We start from the raw sequence: 17,446 nt of genomic DNA on the forward strand, positions 1-17,446 counted from the left end.
GCTTACTCATTGTATTTAGTTCTTTTAGTGACGCTATTTGTCCTTTTGTGTCTGACTTATTTCACTCAACATAATATCCTCTAGGTTCATCCATGTCATGTATCCCAATTTCATTTCTTACAACTGAATAGTATTCCATTGTGTACATACCACATTTTATCTATCCATCGATTGATGGACACTTGGGCTGGTTCCATATTATAGCAATTGTGAATAATGCTGCTGTGAACATTGGTGTGCAAATAGTCCACGTCATTGCTTTCAGTTCTTCTGAATGTATTTCTAGTAATGGGATTGCTGAATCATATGGCAGTTCTATACTTAGCTTCTTGAAGTACTGCCAAACTGTCTTCCACAGAAGCTGCACCATTCTACAATCCCACGAACCGTGAAAGAGTGTGCTTGTTTCTCCACATCCTTTCCAGCACTTGGAGTTTTCTCTGTGTGCGCGCGGGTTTTTTGTTGTTGCTTTTAAAAATAATGGCCATTTTGTAAGGTGTGAAATGGTATCTCATTGTAGTTTTGAGCTGCATTTCCCTAATAGGTGGTGATGTTGGACATCTTTTCATGTGCTTTTTGGTAATTTGTATTTTCTCTTTGGAGAAAAGTCTATTCTTTTGCTCATTTTAAAAATTGGGCTGCTTGTCTTTTTATTGTTGAGTTGTATGATCTCTTTATATAACATGTATATCAAACCCTTATCAGATATGTGGTTTCCAAATATTTTCTCTCATTGAGTAGACTGCCTTTTTACTTTTTTCTTCCTTCAAATTTTTATGTGTATATATTTTATTTAGATATCGCTTCCCCAGCCCAGAGACCATGGGGCAGGTCTCTAAAGTAGTACAGATGCAAGGTATTTCTCATGCCCCCCTCTCGATAATGTAGATGGAAGACCAGTCCAAAGAAACAAAAAGTACCATGATAATTGTGAAAAGCCTAGACTGTTATAAAGCACTTTGTTCAGATTTGTGGAAATAAAAATAAGGAAAAATGAAAGTGAGATTTTTAAAAAATTGTACTTCGGATAGATTGTATGCTTTATATTTTAAAAAAGCAATTTTATTGGGATATATCCACATGCCATAGAATCCAAAGTGTATAATCAATGGCTTTTAGTATAATATAATCACAGTGTTGTGCATTCATCATCACAAAAAAATTTAGGACAATTTCATTACTCCAGAAAAGAAAAACTCCACACCCTTTAGCAGTCACCTCTCAATCTATCCATCCTTCCTCAGCCCCACAGAACCACTAATTTAATCCCATTTTTATAAATTGATTTATATTTATAGCTTATATAAATGGAATCACAATACGTAGTACTTTGTGTTTGATTTCTTTCACTTAGCATACATAATGTGTTTTGTGTTTTTTTGCTTGATATTAACACCTTGTAACATTAATATACATTTGTTCAGCTTCAAAGAAAAACAGCCTTATATGTGCCATATTACCCATATTCATGTTTCACATGAGGTTTTGCTATGCTATACAGTCCTATGTTACATTTTTTAGCTTTCTTCCCAGTAATATACCTGACCTTAGACTTTCCCTTTCAACCACTATCATACCCATATAATAGCACTGCTAGTTTCAAACACTGTAATGTACTTTCACCATTTCTATTCATTTCCAAAGATTAGTCTTTTTTTTTTTCTTTACCATTTCTGCACAGATTAACCCTTAGCTTTCCCTTCTCTACCCTCATTCTATTCTCTGGTGATCTATGTTCTAATTATTAACTCCATGAGTTTACACAATATATTTAATTCAAAATAGCACAATCATACAGGATTTGTCCTTTTGTGTCTGGCTTATTTCACTCAACATAATGTCTTCCAGTTTCACCCATGTTGTCATATGCTTCACGACTTCCATTTCTTCTTAACAGCTGCATGATATTCCATTGTGTATATACACCACAATTTGTTTATCCATCCATTGGTTGATGGACACCTGGGTTGTTTCCATCTTTTGGCAATCATGAGTAACACCACTATGAACATGAGTGTGCAGATGTCTGTGTCACTGTTCTCAGTTATTCTGGGTATATGCCCAATAGCGGTATTGCTGGGTCACGTGGCAAATCTATATTCAACTTCTTAGGAACTGCCAAACAGTCCTCAACAGTGGCTATATCATTCTGCATTCTCACTAACTGAATAAGCATTTTTCTCTCTCCACATCCTTCCCAACACTTATAGTTCTCTGTCTTTTTAATAGTGGCCATTCTAAAAGTTGTGAAATGATATCTCATTGTAGCTTTGATTTGCATTTCCCTAATCACTAGTGATATTGAACATTTTTTCATGTTTTTTTTTTCTGTCATTTGTATTTCTTAGACAAAAGTGTTCAAGATTTCTGCCCTTTTTAAAATTGGGTCATTTGTCTTTACTGTTGAGTTGTAGCATCTCTTTCTATATATAATCATGAATATTAAAACCTTATCGAATATATGATTTCCAAATATTTTCTCCCATTGCTTTGGCTGCCATTTTACTTTCTTGATAATTGTTTTTATTGTATTTTTTGTTTTATTTAAAAAAAAATTAAAGATACTTAGATTACATAAATGTTACTTGAAAAATGTAGGGAGGAAAGCAGATGTGGCTCAAGTGATAAGGCCTCCACCTACCATATGGGAGGACTCAGGTTCGATCCCTGGGGGGCTTCCTGGTGAAAAAGAAGAAAAAGTGTGCCTGTGCAGCGAGCCAGTGCCCACGTGGCGAGCTGAATGCCCATGCGGTGAGCTATGTGTCCATGTGGGTGCCTGTATGGTGAGCTAAGTGCCCACACAAGTGCCCGCTTAGCAAGCCAAGTGCCCAAGTGGTGGGCCAAGTGCCCATGCGGTGAGCCAAGTGCCTGCATGAGTGTCTGTGTGGCGAGCCGAGTGCCCACATGAGTGCCTGCATGGTGAGCCAGTGCCTGCGTGGTGAGCTGAGTGCCACACAAGTGCCTGCGTGGCAAGCTGAGTACCCAAGTGAGTGCCTGTGTGGTGAGCCAAGTGCCACACAAGTGTCTGTGTGGCAAGCTGAGTGCCCACATGAGTGCCCGTGTGGTGAACCAGTGCCCATGCTGCAAGCTGAGTGTCCATGTGGTTAGCCAGTGCCCACACAAGTGAGTCATGCAGCAAGATGATGATACAACAAAAGAGAGACGAAGGGAAGATTCAAGGTGAAGCACAGCAGAGACCAGGAACTGAGGTGGTGCAATTGACAGGGAACCTCTCTCCATATCAGAGGTCCCCAGGATCAAATCCTGGTGAATCCTAGAGGAGAAAGAGGAGAAGAGAAGACAAAAAGAGAAATAGATACAGAGGATCACATGCGAATGGACACAGCAAAAACAACAGGGTGAGGGAGGGAGAGAGGGAGGGGGAGAAAAATGTAGGGGATTCCCATATGCCCCACTTCCTACCCCTCCCACACTTCCCCACATTAACCACAGTGTTTTGAAAAACAAAAATGTTTAATTTTGAGTCCATCCCATTTATTTCTACCTTTGTTACTCTTGCTTTGCGTGTAGGGTTTAATGAACTATCACCTACCACAAGATCTTGAAGATGTTTTCCTACATTTTTTTCTACGAGCTTTATGTCTGTAGCTTTTATATTTATATCCTTGATCCATTTTGAGTTAATTTTTTGTAAGGTGTGAAATAAGGGTCCTCTTTCTTTCTTTTGGATGTTGATATCCAGTTCTCCCAGCACCATTTGTCAAATAGACTGCTCTGGCCCTGCTGAGTGACCTTGACAGCCTTGTCAAAAATCACTTATTCATAGATAGTGAGAGTCTATTTCTGAGTTCTTGACTTGGTTCCATTGATCAGTCTGTCTGTCTTTAAGCCAGTACCATGCTGTTGTGTGGGTTTTTTGTTTGTTTGTTTTTTAACCACTGTAGCTAAGTAATCTACTTTGCATTCAGGAAGTGAGAGTCCTCCATCTTTGTTCTTCCCTTTAAAGATATTTTTGGCTATCCTTCCAAGTAAATTTGATAATTGGCTTTTCCATTTCTGCAAAAAAGGCTGTTGGGATTTTGATCGGAACTGCATTGAATCTGTAAATCAGTTTGGGTAGAACTGATATCTTAACAATATTTTGTCTTCCAATCTATGAACACAGAATGTCCTTCCAATTTAAGTCTTTTTTTTTGGTTTCTTTTAGCAATGTTTTGTAATTTTCAGAATTCAGGTCCTTTATTTCCTTGGTTAAGTTTATTCCTAAATATTTGATACTTTTAGTTTCTATTATAAATGGAATTTTCCCCCCTGATTTCCTCCTCAGATTGCTCATCAATAGTGTATAGAAATACTACCGATTTTTGTGTATTAGTCTTGTATCCCACTGCTTTGCTGAACTTGTCTTATTAGTTCTAGTAGTTTTTTTGTGGATTTTTCAGGATTTTGTAGATATAGGATCATATCATCAGCAGATAGTGAAAGTTTTACTTCTTCCTTTCCTACGTGGGTGCCTTTTATTTCTTTTTTTTTTTTTTTTTTTTTTTTTAAAGATTTATTTATTTATTTAGTTTCCCCCCTCCCCTGGTTGTCTGTTCTTGGTGTCTATTTGCTGCGTCTTGTTTCTTTGTCTGCTTTTGTTTCTTTGTCCGCTTCTGTTGTCGTCAGCGGCACAGGAAGTGTGGGCGGCGCCATTCCTGGGCAGGCTGCTCTTTCTTTTCACGCTGGGCGGCTTTCCTCACGGGCGCACTCCTTGCGCGTGGGGGCTCCCCCACGCGGGGGACACCCTTGCGTGGCACGGCACTCCTTGCGCGCATCAGCACTGCGCATGGCCAGCTCCACACGGGTCAAGGAGGCCCGGGGTTTGAACCACGGACCTCCCATATGGTAGACGGACGCCCTAACCACTGGGCCAAAGTCCGTTTCCCCCTTTTATTTCTTTATCTAGCCTAAGTGTTCTAGTAGAACTTCTAGCACAATATTGAGTAACAGGGAAGCAGATGTGGCTCAAGCAATTGAGTCCCCATCTACCACATGGGAGGTCCTGGGTTCAGTTTCCAGTGCCTCCTGGAGAAGACGAGCAAGACAGTGAGATGGTGTGATGGGGGGGTGCGTGGGCTGATGCAACAAGATGATGCAACAAAGACGGAAGACAATGAGAGACCCAATAAACCAGGGAGCTGAGGTGGCTCAAGTTATTGAGTGCCTCTCTCCCACATGGGAGGTCCCAGGTTCAGTTCTTGATGCCTTCTAAAGAGAAGATGAGCAGACACAGATAGCATACAACAAATGGACACAGAGAGTAGACAGTGAGGGTAAAACAATGAGGGGGGGAGTAACTAAAATCTTAAAAAAATTCAATAACAGCGGTTACAGTGGGCATGCTTGTCTTATTCCTGATCTCAGCGGGCATACTTTCAGTCTTTCACTGTTGAGTACAATGGTACCTGTGGGTTTTTCATAAAGGCACTTTACCATGTTGAGAAAACTTCCTTCTAGTCCCATCTTTTGGAGTATTTTTTTATCAAGAAAGGCTGCTGTGTTTTGTGAAATGGCTTTTCTGCATCAATTGAGAGGAACGTGATTTTTTCTACTTCAATTTATTAATGTGGTTCATTACACTAATTGATTTTCTTGTAGTGGAAAACCCCTGCATCCCTGAGATAAAACCCATTTGATTGTGGTGCATAGTTCTTTTAATGTGCTTTTGAATTTGGTTTGCAAGTATTTTGTTGAGGATTTTTGCTCTATATTCATTAGAGAAATTGGTCTGTAATTTTCTTTTTTCATTGTGTCTTTATCTGGTTTTGGTATTAAGGTGATGTTGGCTTCCTAGAGTGAGTTTGGTAGAGTTCCTTCCTGTTCAGGTTTTTGGAGGAGCTTGAGCAGGATTGGTATTAGGTCGTCTGAATGATTGGTAGAAATCACTTGTAAGCCATCTGGTTCTGGACTTTTCCTCTTTGGGAGTTTTTTTCCCCCACTTTGATATATATTGTAATTTGGGAGGTTTTTGATGACAGTTTCAATCTCTTTACTTGTGATTGGTTTGTTGAGGTCTTCTAATTCTTCTAGGGGCAGTGAAAGCTGTTTTTGTGTTTCTAGGAGTTTGTCCATTTTGTCTATGTTGTCTAGTTTGTTGGTGTACAGTTGTTTCTAATATCCACTTATGATTTCTCTTATTTCTTCAGGGTCAGTGGTAATAGGATCCCTCCTCTTATTTCTGATTTTATTTGCATCTTCTCTCCCCTTTTCTTTGTCAGTCTAGCTACGGGTTTGTTGACTTTGTTGATTTCCTCAAAGAACCAACTTTTAGTTTTGTTAATTCTCTCAATTGTTTTTGTTGTTCTCAATTTCTTTTACTTCTGTTCTGATCTTTATAAATTTCTTTCCTTCAGTTTAGTTTGGGATTAGTTCTGTTCTTTTTCTAGTTCCTCCAGGTGTACAGTTAGGTCTTCGATTTTAGCTCTTCTTTTTTAATGTAAAAAAGGCTGAGGGCTATGAATTTCCTGCTCAGCACCACTGCCTTTGCTGTGTATTCCATAGGTTGTTTTTTTTTTTTTTTCAATTTTATCCCTCCACCTTGTGGCTTGCTTGCTGTCTGCTCTGTGTCTATTCACTGTGCGTTCTTCTGTGTGTCTTTATTTTTAATTCCTCCCCCCCCCTGCAGCTTGCTTGTTGTCTGCTCTCTGTGTCCGTTTGCTGTGTGCTCTTCTGTATTTTTTAACTTCTCTCCCTTTTTGTTGTGTCACCTTGCTGAGTTGGCTCTCTGTGGCGCTTGCGGGCCGGGCGGCACTCTGCAGGCGAGGCTACCTTCACAACGAGGCCCCGGGAAGCGAACCCAGGGCCTTCCATATGGTAGACGGGAGCCCAACTGATTGAGCCACAGCTGCTTCCCTCCATAGGTTTTTTTTTTTTAAGATTTATTTATTTATTTATTTCTCTCCCCTTCCCCTCCACCCCGGTTGTCTGTTCTGTGTCTATTTGCTGCGTCGTCTTTGTCCGCTTCTGTTGTCAGCGGCACGGGAATCTGTGTTTCTTTTGGCTGTGTCATCTTGTTGTGTCATTTCTCGGTGTGGGTGGCACCATTCTTAGGCAGGCTGCACTTTCTTTGGCACTGGGCGGCTCTCCTTACAGGGCGCACTCCTTGCGCGTGGGGCTCCCCTACCCAGGGGACACCCTTGTGTGGCAGGGCACTCCTTGCACACATCAGCACTGCGCATGGGCCAGCTCCACACGGGTCAAGGAGGCCCGGGGTTTGAACCGTGGACCTCCCATGTGGTAGACGAACGCCCTAACCACTGGGCCAAGTCCGTTTCCCCCCCTCCATAGGTTTTGATATATTATGTTCTTGTTTTCATTGTTCTCAAGATACTTACTGAATTCTCTTGCAATTTCTTCTTTGACCCGCTGATTATTTGAGTGTGTCATTTAAACTCCATATACTTGTGATTTTCCCTTTTTCTGTCTGTTATTGATTTCCACCTTCATTCCATTATTATCAGAGAAAGTGTTTTGTATAATTTCAGTCTTTTAAAATTTATTGAGACCTGTCTTGTGACCCAACATATGGTCTATCCTGGTGAAGAATCAATGAATGCTTGAAAAGAATGTATATCCTGCTGTTTTGGGGTGTAATGCTCTATAAACATCTGTTAGGTCTAGTTCATTTATCATAGTATTCAGGCTCTCTGTTTTCTTATTTAGTCTCTGTCCATATATTCTAGCCAATGCTGAGGGTGGTGTATTGAAATGTCAGACTATTATTGTAGATAAATCTATTTCTCCCTTCAGTTTTGCCAGCGTGTGCCTCATATGTCTTGGGGCACCCAGCTTAGGTGCATAAATACTTATTATAGTTATTTATTCTTGGTGAATTGCCCCTTTTACTAATATATAATGACCTTCTTCATCCCTTATAACAGTTTTGTATTTAAAATCTATTTTGTCTGATATTAGTATTCCTGCTCCAGCTCTTTTTTGTTACTATTTGCTTGGAATATCTTTTTCCATCATTTTACTTTTAACCTGGTTATGTCCTTACATCTGAGGTGAGTCTCTTGTAGACAGCATTTAGATGGCTCATATTTTTTTTACCCATTCTGTCAGTCTGTGTCTTGATTGGGGAGTTCAAGCCATTAACATTCAGTGTTAGTACTGTGAAGGCATTACATTCTTTGTCTATTTTATCCGTTGACTTTCTGTTTTTATATCTTACAGTTGTTCGTCTTTTTACCCTTTAAGTTACCCTTCTTAATAATCTTCATTTGTACACTCTTCTCCAAGTCCCTTGCCCTTGTTTTTTCCTTTCAGGCTGAAGCATTCCCTTTTGTATCTCTTTTTCTCTCTTTCTTTTTTAAGATTTATTTTTTATTTATTCCTCCCCTCATTGTTTATGCTTGCCATGTCTGTTTGTTTTATGCACATCTTCCTTTTGGAGACACTGGAACCAAACCCAGGACCTCCCATATGGGAGGGAGGTGCCTCATTGCTTGAGTCACCTCCGCTCTCTGCCTTGTTGTGTCTCTCATTATGTTTTCCTCCTTGTGTCTCTTTGTTGCATCATGTTGCGTCAGCTCGCTGCACCTGCCCATCGTGTCAGCTCTCTGTCTTGCCTGTCATCTTTAGGAGGCACTGGCAACCGAACCCAGGACCTCCAATGTGATAGGCAGGAGCTCAGTCACTTGAGCCACATCTGCTTCCCTAGTATTTCTTGTAGATCTGGTCTTTTGGTAACATACTCTCAAGGTTTTTGTTTGTCTGTGAAAACTTTAAACTCACCCTAATTTTTGAAGGACAGTTTTGCCAGGTACAGAATTCTTGGCTGGCAGTTTTTCTCTTTCAGTTCCTTGAATACATCATACCACTTTCTTCTCATCTCCATAATTTCCAATGAGAGGTTGGCACTTAATCTTATTGAGGTTCCCTTGTATATAATGCTTTGTTTTTCTCTTGCTGCTTTCAGAATCCTGTCTTTATCTCTGATATTTGTCATCCTGAATAGTAAGTAGGTCTATTTGGATTAATTCTGTTTGGGGTGCATTGTCTTTCTTGGATATTGATATTTATGTCTGTCATAAGGGTTGGGAAGTTTTTGGCTATTACATCCTCAAGTATTCTTTCTGCCCCTTTTCCATTCTGTTCACCTTCTCAAACACTGATAACATGTATGTTTGTGTGTTTCTCATAGTCATTCAATTCCCTGAGATCCTGTACCATTTTTTCCATTCTTTTCTCTTTCTGCTCTCCTGTCTTTTCATTTCTTTTTATCTATCTATCTATCTATCTATCTATCTATCTATCTATCTATCTATCTATCTATCTATCTGTCTGTCTATCTATCTATCTATTTTTATTTCTCTCTCTCCTGTCTTTTCAAATTCAGATGTTCTGTCCTTGATATCACTAATTTTGTGCTCCATCAATTCAAATTGCTGTTATATACCTCTGCTTTTTAAAGATTTATTTAATTAATTTATTCCCCCCTCATTGTTTGCAATTGCTGTCCGCTCTCTGTGTCCATTTTCTCTGTGCTTTCTGTGTCTGCTTGTCTTCTCTTTAGGAGGCACCAGAAACTGAACCCAGGACCTCCCATGTGGAAGAGAGGTGCTCAATTACCTGAGCCACCTCAGCTCCCTGGTTTGTTGTGTCTGTCATTGTCTTTCCTCTTTGTGTCTCTTTTGTTGCATCACCTTGTTGCGTCAGGTCACCGCACCTGCCCGCCATGCCAGCTTGCCTTCTCCAGAAGGCACTGGGAACCAAACCCAGGACCTACCATGTGGTAGGTGGAAGCCCAATCTCTTGAGCCACATCTGCTTTACCCTCTAATGTATTTTTTTAATTTTTTAATTTTTTAAAATCAATTAATTTATTTTTAAAGATTTATTTATTTCTCTCCCCTCCCCCCATTGTCTGCTCTCTGTGTCTCTTCACTGTGTGTTCTTCTGTGTCTGCTTGCATTATCAGGCAGCACTGGGAAACTGCATCTCTTTTTTGTTGCGTCATCTTGCTGTGCCAGCTCTCCATGTGCGGTGCCACTCCTGGGTGGGCTGAGCTTTTTTCATGCAGGGTGGCTCTCCTTGCAGGGGCGCACACCTTGCGAGTGGGGCACCCCTACATGGGGGCGCCCCTGCGTGATATGGCACTCCTTGCGTGTGGCAGCACTGCTCATGGGCCAGCTTATCACATGGTTCAGGAGGCACTGGGGATAGAACCCTAGACCCTCCATATGATAGGCAGATGCTCTATCAGTTGAACCATGTCCGCTTCTCTTTTCTAATGTATTTTTAATCTCACCCATTATATCTTTCATTCCCATAAGCTCTGTTACTTTTCTGTACAGGCTTTCAATTTGTTTTTATGCCCACCCAGTGTCTTCTTAATATCCTTTATCTCTTTAATATGTTTTCCTTCAACTCTTTGAATTGATTTAGGAGATTTGTATGATTATCATTGATTAGTTGTCTTAAATCCTGTATATCAGGATATTTTGTTTGTTCCTTTGACTGGGTCATTTCTTCCTGTTTCTTAGCATGGCTTCTAATTTTTTTGCTGATGACTAAGCATCTGAATATGTTGGTGAATTTACTTTGATGGTCAATTTCTATCGCCAAATTTACTCTGATGGTCAATTTCTCTCTCTTGCCTAGTGGGTTTTTTTTCACAGCTCTTTTTTTTTTAATATTTATTTATTATTATTATTATTATTTTTAATTACATTAAAAAAAATATATGAGGTCCCATTCAACCCCACCGCCCCTGCCCCCATTTCACAGCTCTTTGATTTTTGGTTCAGTTTATTCTGAGTCTTTAAAATTTCCTAGCTTAAGTTATCAGAATCAGGCCAGGGTCTAACTAATGGGGTGCAGTTATTCTCCCAGGGGTTCAGTACAAGAGAAGCCTAAAACAGTTTTTCTCTTGAAGTTTTCCAGCTGGCCAACAGATGCCACTCATTGGCAAACCTTTCCATGGAGGTGACTCAGCCTCTGCTTGCTTGTGCTTCTGGTCTGTCCAGAGCCAAGGATCAACGTGGGCTCTGCTGGCCAAATACCCTGAAGAGAAACCACTCTCCACCCTCCGTTGTACCCTTTCTCTTCCCAGGGAGGACATCTGTTCCCCTCTCAGTTGGCTGCAGTGAGCCACAGGTTTTATCCAGGCTGCATGCCTTGAGGGTGGGGGGGGGGGTGAGTGCCATTCCTGGCCACTATGGGGGTTTAGTAACTCATGGTTTTAGTTTTGGGTTCTTTGTCTCTGTCCCTCGCCCTCCTGGGGCACTGTCCTGGTCTGATGACCCACAAATCAGGTCCCTCAGACAGCTTTTTGCCTGTTTTCCTTTGTTATTGTGAGAGATTTGAGCTCTGCCTTCCTCCTCTGATACCATTTTCCCAGAAGTCCTCTCCCTCATTTTTTTTTTAAGATTTATTTTTTATTTCTCTGCCCTTCCCTGCTTCCCCCTCCAGTTGTCTGCTCTCTGTGTCCATTTGCTGTGTGTGTTGTTCTGTGTCCGCTTGTATTCTTGTCAGTGGCACCCAGAATCTGTGTCTCTTTTCATTGCGTCATCTTGCTGCGTCAGCTCTCTGTGTGTGCGGCACCTCTCCTGGGCAGGCTGCACTTTTTTCGCGCTGGGCAGCTCTCCTTACCGGGCACACTCCTTGCACGTGGGGCACGGCACTCCTTGTGTGCATCAGCACTGCTCACATGGGTCAGGATGCCCTAGGTTTGAACGCTGGACCTCCCCCCCAGTGTGGTAGGCAGACGCTCTATCCATTGAGCCAAATCTGCTTCCTCTCCCTCATTTTTGAAGAACAGTTTGGCTGGATATAGAATTCTTAGACGCCAGTTTTTCTCTTTGAGTATCTTAAGTATATCCTACCACTGCCTTCTTGCCTCCAAGGTTTCTGATGAGAAATCAGCACTTAAGTCTTATTGGACATCCCTCATATGTGATGAATCACTTTTCTGTTGCTGCTTTCAGAATTCTCTCAACTTTGGCATTTGACATTCTGCTTAGTATGTGTCTCAGAGAAGGTCTATTTGGCTTTAGTTGGTTTGTACTTTTTGGACATGGATATCAGTGTCTTTCAAAGAGTTGGGAAATTTTTGACCATTATTTCCTCAAATATTCTGTCCCTTTGCCTTTCTTTTCTTCTTCTGGGACACCCATGATATGTATGTTTGTGAGCTTCATTCTGTCATTCAGTTCTCTGACACCCTACTCAATTTTTCCCATTCTTTTCTCTATCTGTTCAATTTCAGAAGCCCTGTCTTCTAGCTCATTCATCCTGTCTTCTGCTTCTTCAAATCTGATGTTTTATGCCTCTAGTGTATTTTATTTACTGTTGTATTTTTAATTTCATCTATTGTGCCTTTCATTCCCGTAAGAGCTGTTATTTTTCTTTGCATGCTTTCAAATTCCTTTATAAGCTCACCCAGTGTCTTTTTTTTTAAGTAAATTTTTCTTTATTTCAAAGTTACTGATATAACATATTCTTCCCCCACCCAGAGATGGCTCCCTTGTCTGTTTGCTCATTGTTTCTGCTCATTGTTTGTGCTAGTGTCTTCTCTTTGTTTTAGCTCGTTGTCTGCTCATTACTTTATTTTTTTGCTTGTCGTCTGTTTTAAACTTTATTTTGTACATTTAATAATTGAAAATATAAATAAAAAAAAGAAAACACAGTTGAATAAAAACATATTTCTCAATTAAATATATTGGATATATGTAATTTTTGTTTTAAATCATACAATGTGATACAAAATATGTTTGATTCATAGTAATGCAATCTTACAGTATTTGTCCTTTTGTGTTTGGGATGCTTCGGTCAACATAGTGTCCTCCAGGTTCATCCATATTGTCATATGTTTTATGACTTCATTTCTTCTTATAGCTGCATAATACTCCATCATGTGACTACACCAGTTTGTTTATCCAGTCGTCTGTTGATGGATACCTGGATTGTTTCCAACTTCTGGCAATTGTGAATAATGCCGCTATGAACATCGGTGTGCAGATGTCTGTTCGTGTCACTGCTCTCAGTTATTCTGGGTATATACCCAGTAGTGGTACTGCAGGGTCATGTGGCAGGTCTATATAATTCAACCTCTTTAGGAACTGCCAGACAGTCCTCCACAGTGGCTGTACCATTCTACATTCCCACCAATAGTGGATAAATGTTCCTGTCTCCACATCCTCTCCAACAGTTAGCCAGTGATGTAACTAGAAAAAGACATGGAATAAAAGGAGGAAATGGTAAAGACAAATGAGTCTATATGGCTAATAGTTCTCTGTCTTTTTAATAGTGGCCATTCTGATAGGTGTGAAATGGTGTATCATTGTAGTTTTATTTGCAGTTCCCTAATCATTAGTGGTGTTGACCGTTTTTTTATGTGTTTTTTTTTTTTACCATTTATATTTCTTCTTTGGATATATGTCTATTCATGTCTTTTGCACATTTTTAAATTGGGTCTTTTGTCTTTTTATTGTTGAGTTGTAACATCTCTTTATATATCCTAGATAGTAAACCCTTATTTGACATGTGATTTCAAAGTATTTTCTCCCATTGAGTTGACTGCGTTCTCACCATTTTGAGAAAGTCCTGGGATGTGTGAAAGTGTTTAATTTTGAGGAGGTCCCATTTTTCTATTTTTTCTTTTGTTGTGCATGCTTTGAGTGTAATGTCCAAGAAACACCACCTAGTACAAGGTCTTTTTTTTTTTATTCCCCCCCCCCTTCCCCTCCTCCCACCCTGCTGTTTTTGCTGTTTGTGTTGTCTTCTCATTTTCTCTCCTCTAGGATTCCCCGGGATTCGATCCTGGAGACCTCCCTGTCAGCTGCACCACCACAGTTCCTGGTTTCTGCTGCGCTTCACCTGGACTCTCTCTTTGTCTCTCTTTTTGGTGCATCATCATCTTATTGCGTGACTCACTTGTGTGGGGCACTGGCTCACATGTGGACACTTGCACAGGCACTGGCTCACCATGTGGGCACTCGTGCAGGCACTGGATTGCCACATGGGCATGCTTTCTCTTCTTCTTTATCACCAGGAGGCCCCAGGTCCTGGATTTTATATTTAGGTCTTTGATCCATTTTGAGTTGATTCTTGTATAGGGAGTGAGATAGGGCTCCTCTTTTCATTCTTTTGGTTATAGATATCCAGTTCTCCCAGTACCATTCATTGAAGAGATGTTTTATTTCTTTAAGAAGCATTGGAAACTGAACCCAGGACCTCCCATGTAGGAGGTGGGTGCTCAACTGCTTGAGCCACATCCGTTGCTCATTGTTTGTTCATTGTCTTGCTCATCTTTTGTCTTTTCTTTTTTTGTTTTTTTTGCTTGTTGTCTGCCAGTTGTTTGTCTTCTTTAGGAGGCACAAGGAACCGAACCTGGGACCACCCATGTTGGAGGTAGGTGCTCAACTGCTTGAGCCACTTCTGCTCCCCAGTGTCGTCGTCATCTTCTTTTTTTTAAAGATTTATTTCTCCCCTCCCCCTCATTGTTTTGCTCTTGATGTCTGCTCTCTGTGTCTATTTGCTGTGTGTTCTTCTGTGTCTGCTTGTCTTCAATTTAGGTGGCACTGGGAACTGATCCTGGGACCTTCTGCAGTGGGAGAGAAGTGCTGAATCTCTTTTACCACCTCAGCTCCCTGGTCTGCTGCATCTCTTATTGTTCTCTGTGTCTCTTTTTGTTGTATCATCTTGCTGTGCCAGCTCTCTGCACGGACCATCACTTCTGTGTGGGCCAGCACTCCATTGCAGGCCAGCTCTCTGTGTGGGCCAATTCTCCAATCGGGCCAGCTTGCTATGTGGGCCAGCTTGCCTTCACCAGGAGGCCCCAGGAATTGAACCCTGGGCCTCCTGTATGGTAGATGGGAGCCCAATCACTTGAGCCACATCTGCTTCCCCCATTATCTTCTTAATATCCTTAATCTATTTAGCCATGTCCTTGAAGTAATTAAAATGATTTGTTTGAGCATCTTTGATTAGTTGTTTTAAATCCTGTATCTCATCTGGAAGTATCTTTGTTCTTTTGAGCCATATCTTCCTGTTTCTTAGTATGGCTTGTAATTTTTTGCTGGTGTCTAGGCTTTGATTTTCTTGATGTGTTTACTCTGGGAGTCAGATTCTCTCTCTTTCCTAGGGTTTTCTTGTTGATTGGATTCGTGCTAAAGCTCCTCTTTTTTTAAGTTAAATTTAAATTTTTTTAAATTTATTTTTCTCCCCTTCTCCCCCCCCCCCCTCCCATTTCCCCGTTGTCTGCTCTCTCTGTCCATTTGCTGTGTGTTCTTCTGTGTCTGTTTGTATTCTCATTAGGCAGCTCTGGGAACCGATCCTGGGGCCTTCCTGAGTGGGAGAGAGGTGATTATTCTCGCACCACTTCAGCTCCCAGTTCAGTTCTGTTGCATCTTCTTCTTTTCTCTCCTCTGTGTCTTTTGTTTCATCATCTTGCTGTGACAGCTCTCCATGTTGGCTGGCACTCCTGCGTGGGGCAGCTTTCCTGCATGGGGTGGTATTCCCACGCAGGGCGGCACTCCTGCATGGGGCTGCATTCCTGTGTGGGCTGGCATGCTGCGTGGGTCAGCTTGCCCCATGGTCCAGCTTGCCCTCACCAGGAGGCCCTGGGCATCAAAGCCTGGACCTCCTATATGGTAGACAGGAGCCCAATTGGTTGAGCCACATCCATTTCCCTGAAGTTCCTCTTTTAACACTTGGTTCAACTTATTTTAAACCCCAAAATACCTTGTGATTAACTGATAAGATTTTTTCAGCTCTAATTTATCTGATTCTTGCCCTGGATATATGGTACAGCTATAGAGATTGTACCATTTATGTGATTGTTCCATACCGTAGGAGAGAGCTTCCTTTTCCATATTCCTCCCCTGGGAATGTTGACATGTTCTGTTTGGTTTTGATTTACCACTGTATATTTGGATCTTGCCCCCCCCCAATGACCTTCCCAAATCATTTTTTAAAAAAGATTTATTTATATATTTATTTCTCTCCCCTTCCCCCCCACCCTGGTTGTCTGTTCTCTGTGTCTATTTTGCTGCATCTTCTTCTTTGTCTGCTTCTGTTGTTGTCAGCAGCATGGGAATCTGTGTCTCTTTTTGTTGCATCATCTTGTTGTGTCAGTTCTCCGTGTGTGCGGCACCATTCCTGGGCAGGCTACACTTTCTTTCGTGCTGGGCGGCTCTCCTTACGGGGCGCACTCCTTGCGCGTGGGGCTCCCCTACACGGGGTACACCCCTGCGTGGCACAGCACTCCTTGCGCGCATCAGCACTGCGAATGGGCCAACTCCACACGGGTCAAGGAGGCCCGGGGTTTGAACCATGGACCTCCCACGTGATAGATGGATGCCCTAACCACTGGGCCAAGACCGCTGCCCCAAATCATTTTTCCCAACCAAAACAAGCCCAGGGATCCATGAAGGGGCTGTAGATTGCTTACAGTGTACTCTTGGCAAAAGATCCAAAACGCCACCAGTCTTCTCTTTGATGGTTCCCCAAATCTGTGCTTTCCTTACATGCCCAGCAGATGATGCTTTTCAGCAGCTGTTCCCTGCATTCCTAATGTGGTATGTGCCTTTAATTCTCATTTCACTTTGCACTCTAAGTACGGTTGTTGAAACAGAGGTTGCCAGCCCACCGGGGCAGAATGGAACTGTTGTTCAGATCCTAGACCCTGTGATTTGAATTCTCTAATCAACCACCACATCTATGCTGGGCCTCATCACTGCTCCCTTTTCTTGGGGAAGAACCAGCCTTCTGCAGGCTGTTCCCCAGTGCCCCAAAAGACACTGTGTCTCTAAATGAGCTTCAGTCCTTCCCCTTCCAGAGATGGAGTTGAAAGAGAGAGTGCAGGGTGAAACTGTTCCCTATTGCCCCGAGAGTTTACTGTGTCTCTAAATCAGCCCTCCTTCATACCCTGCTGGGGACAGGGTTGGAGCAGTGATGCTGGCAGTAAAGAGTGATAAAAAGGATATGTGTCATATAAAAGCAAAAGGATAAAATGGGTGAAGTAAGTACTGCCTTTACAGTAATAACATTGAATATTAATGGATAAAACTCTCCAATCAAGAGACACAGCTGGTGGGATGTATAAAAAAATATTAGCCATCTATATGCTGTCTACAAGAGACTCATCTTAGACCCAAGGATACAAATAGGTTAAAAATGAAAGGCTGGAGAAAGAGATTCAACAACGTAATAAAAAAAAGTGAGGGTAGCTATACTTAAATTGGACAAAATAGACTTTAGAAGCAAAGTTGTGACAAGAGACAAGAAGGACATTATGTATTAATAAAAGGGGCAATCCACCAGAAAGAAATAACAATGATAAATATTTACACACCTAACAGGGGGCCCCCCAAAACATGAGACAAATATTGGCAAAACTGAAGGGAGAAATAGATGTCTCTACAATAATAGTTGACAACTTCAATACACCACTCACATTAATAGATTAAACAAGTTACAGAAGATCAGTAAGGAAATAG

The sequence above is a fragment of the Dasypus novemcinctus genome, chromosome X, assembly GCF_030445035.2.
Source record: "Dasypus novemcinctus isolate mDasNov1 chromosome X, mDasNov1.1.hap2, whole genome shotgun sequence".
Classification (NCBI taxonomy): Eukaryota; Metazoa; Chordata; class Mammalia; order Cingulata; family Dasypodidae; genus Dasypus; species Dasypus novemcinctus.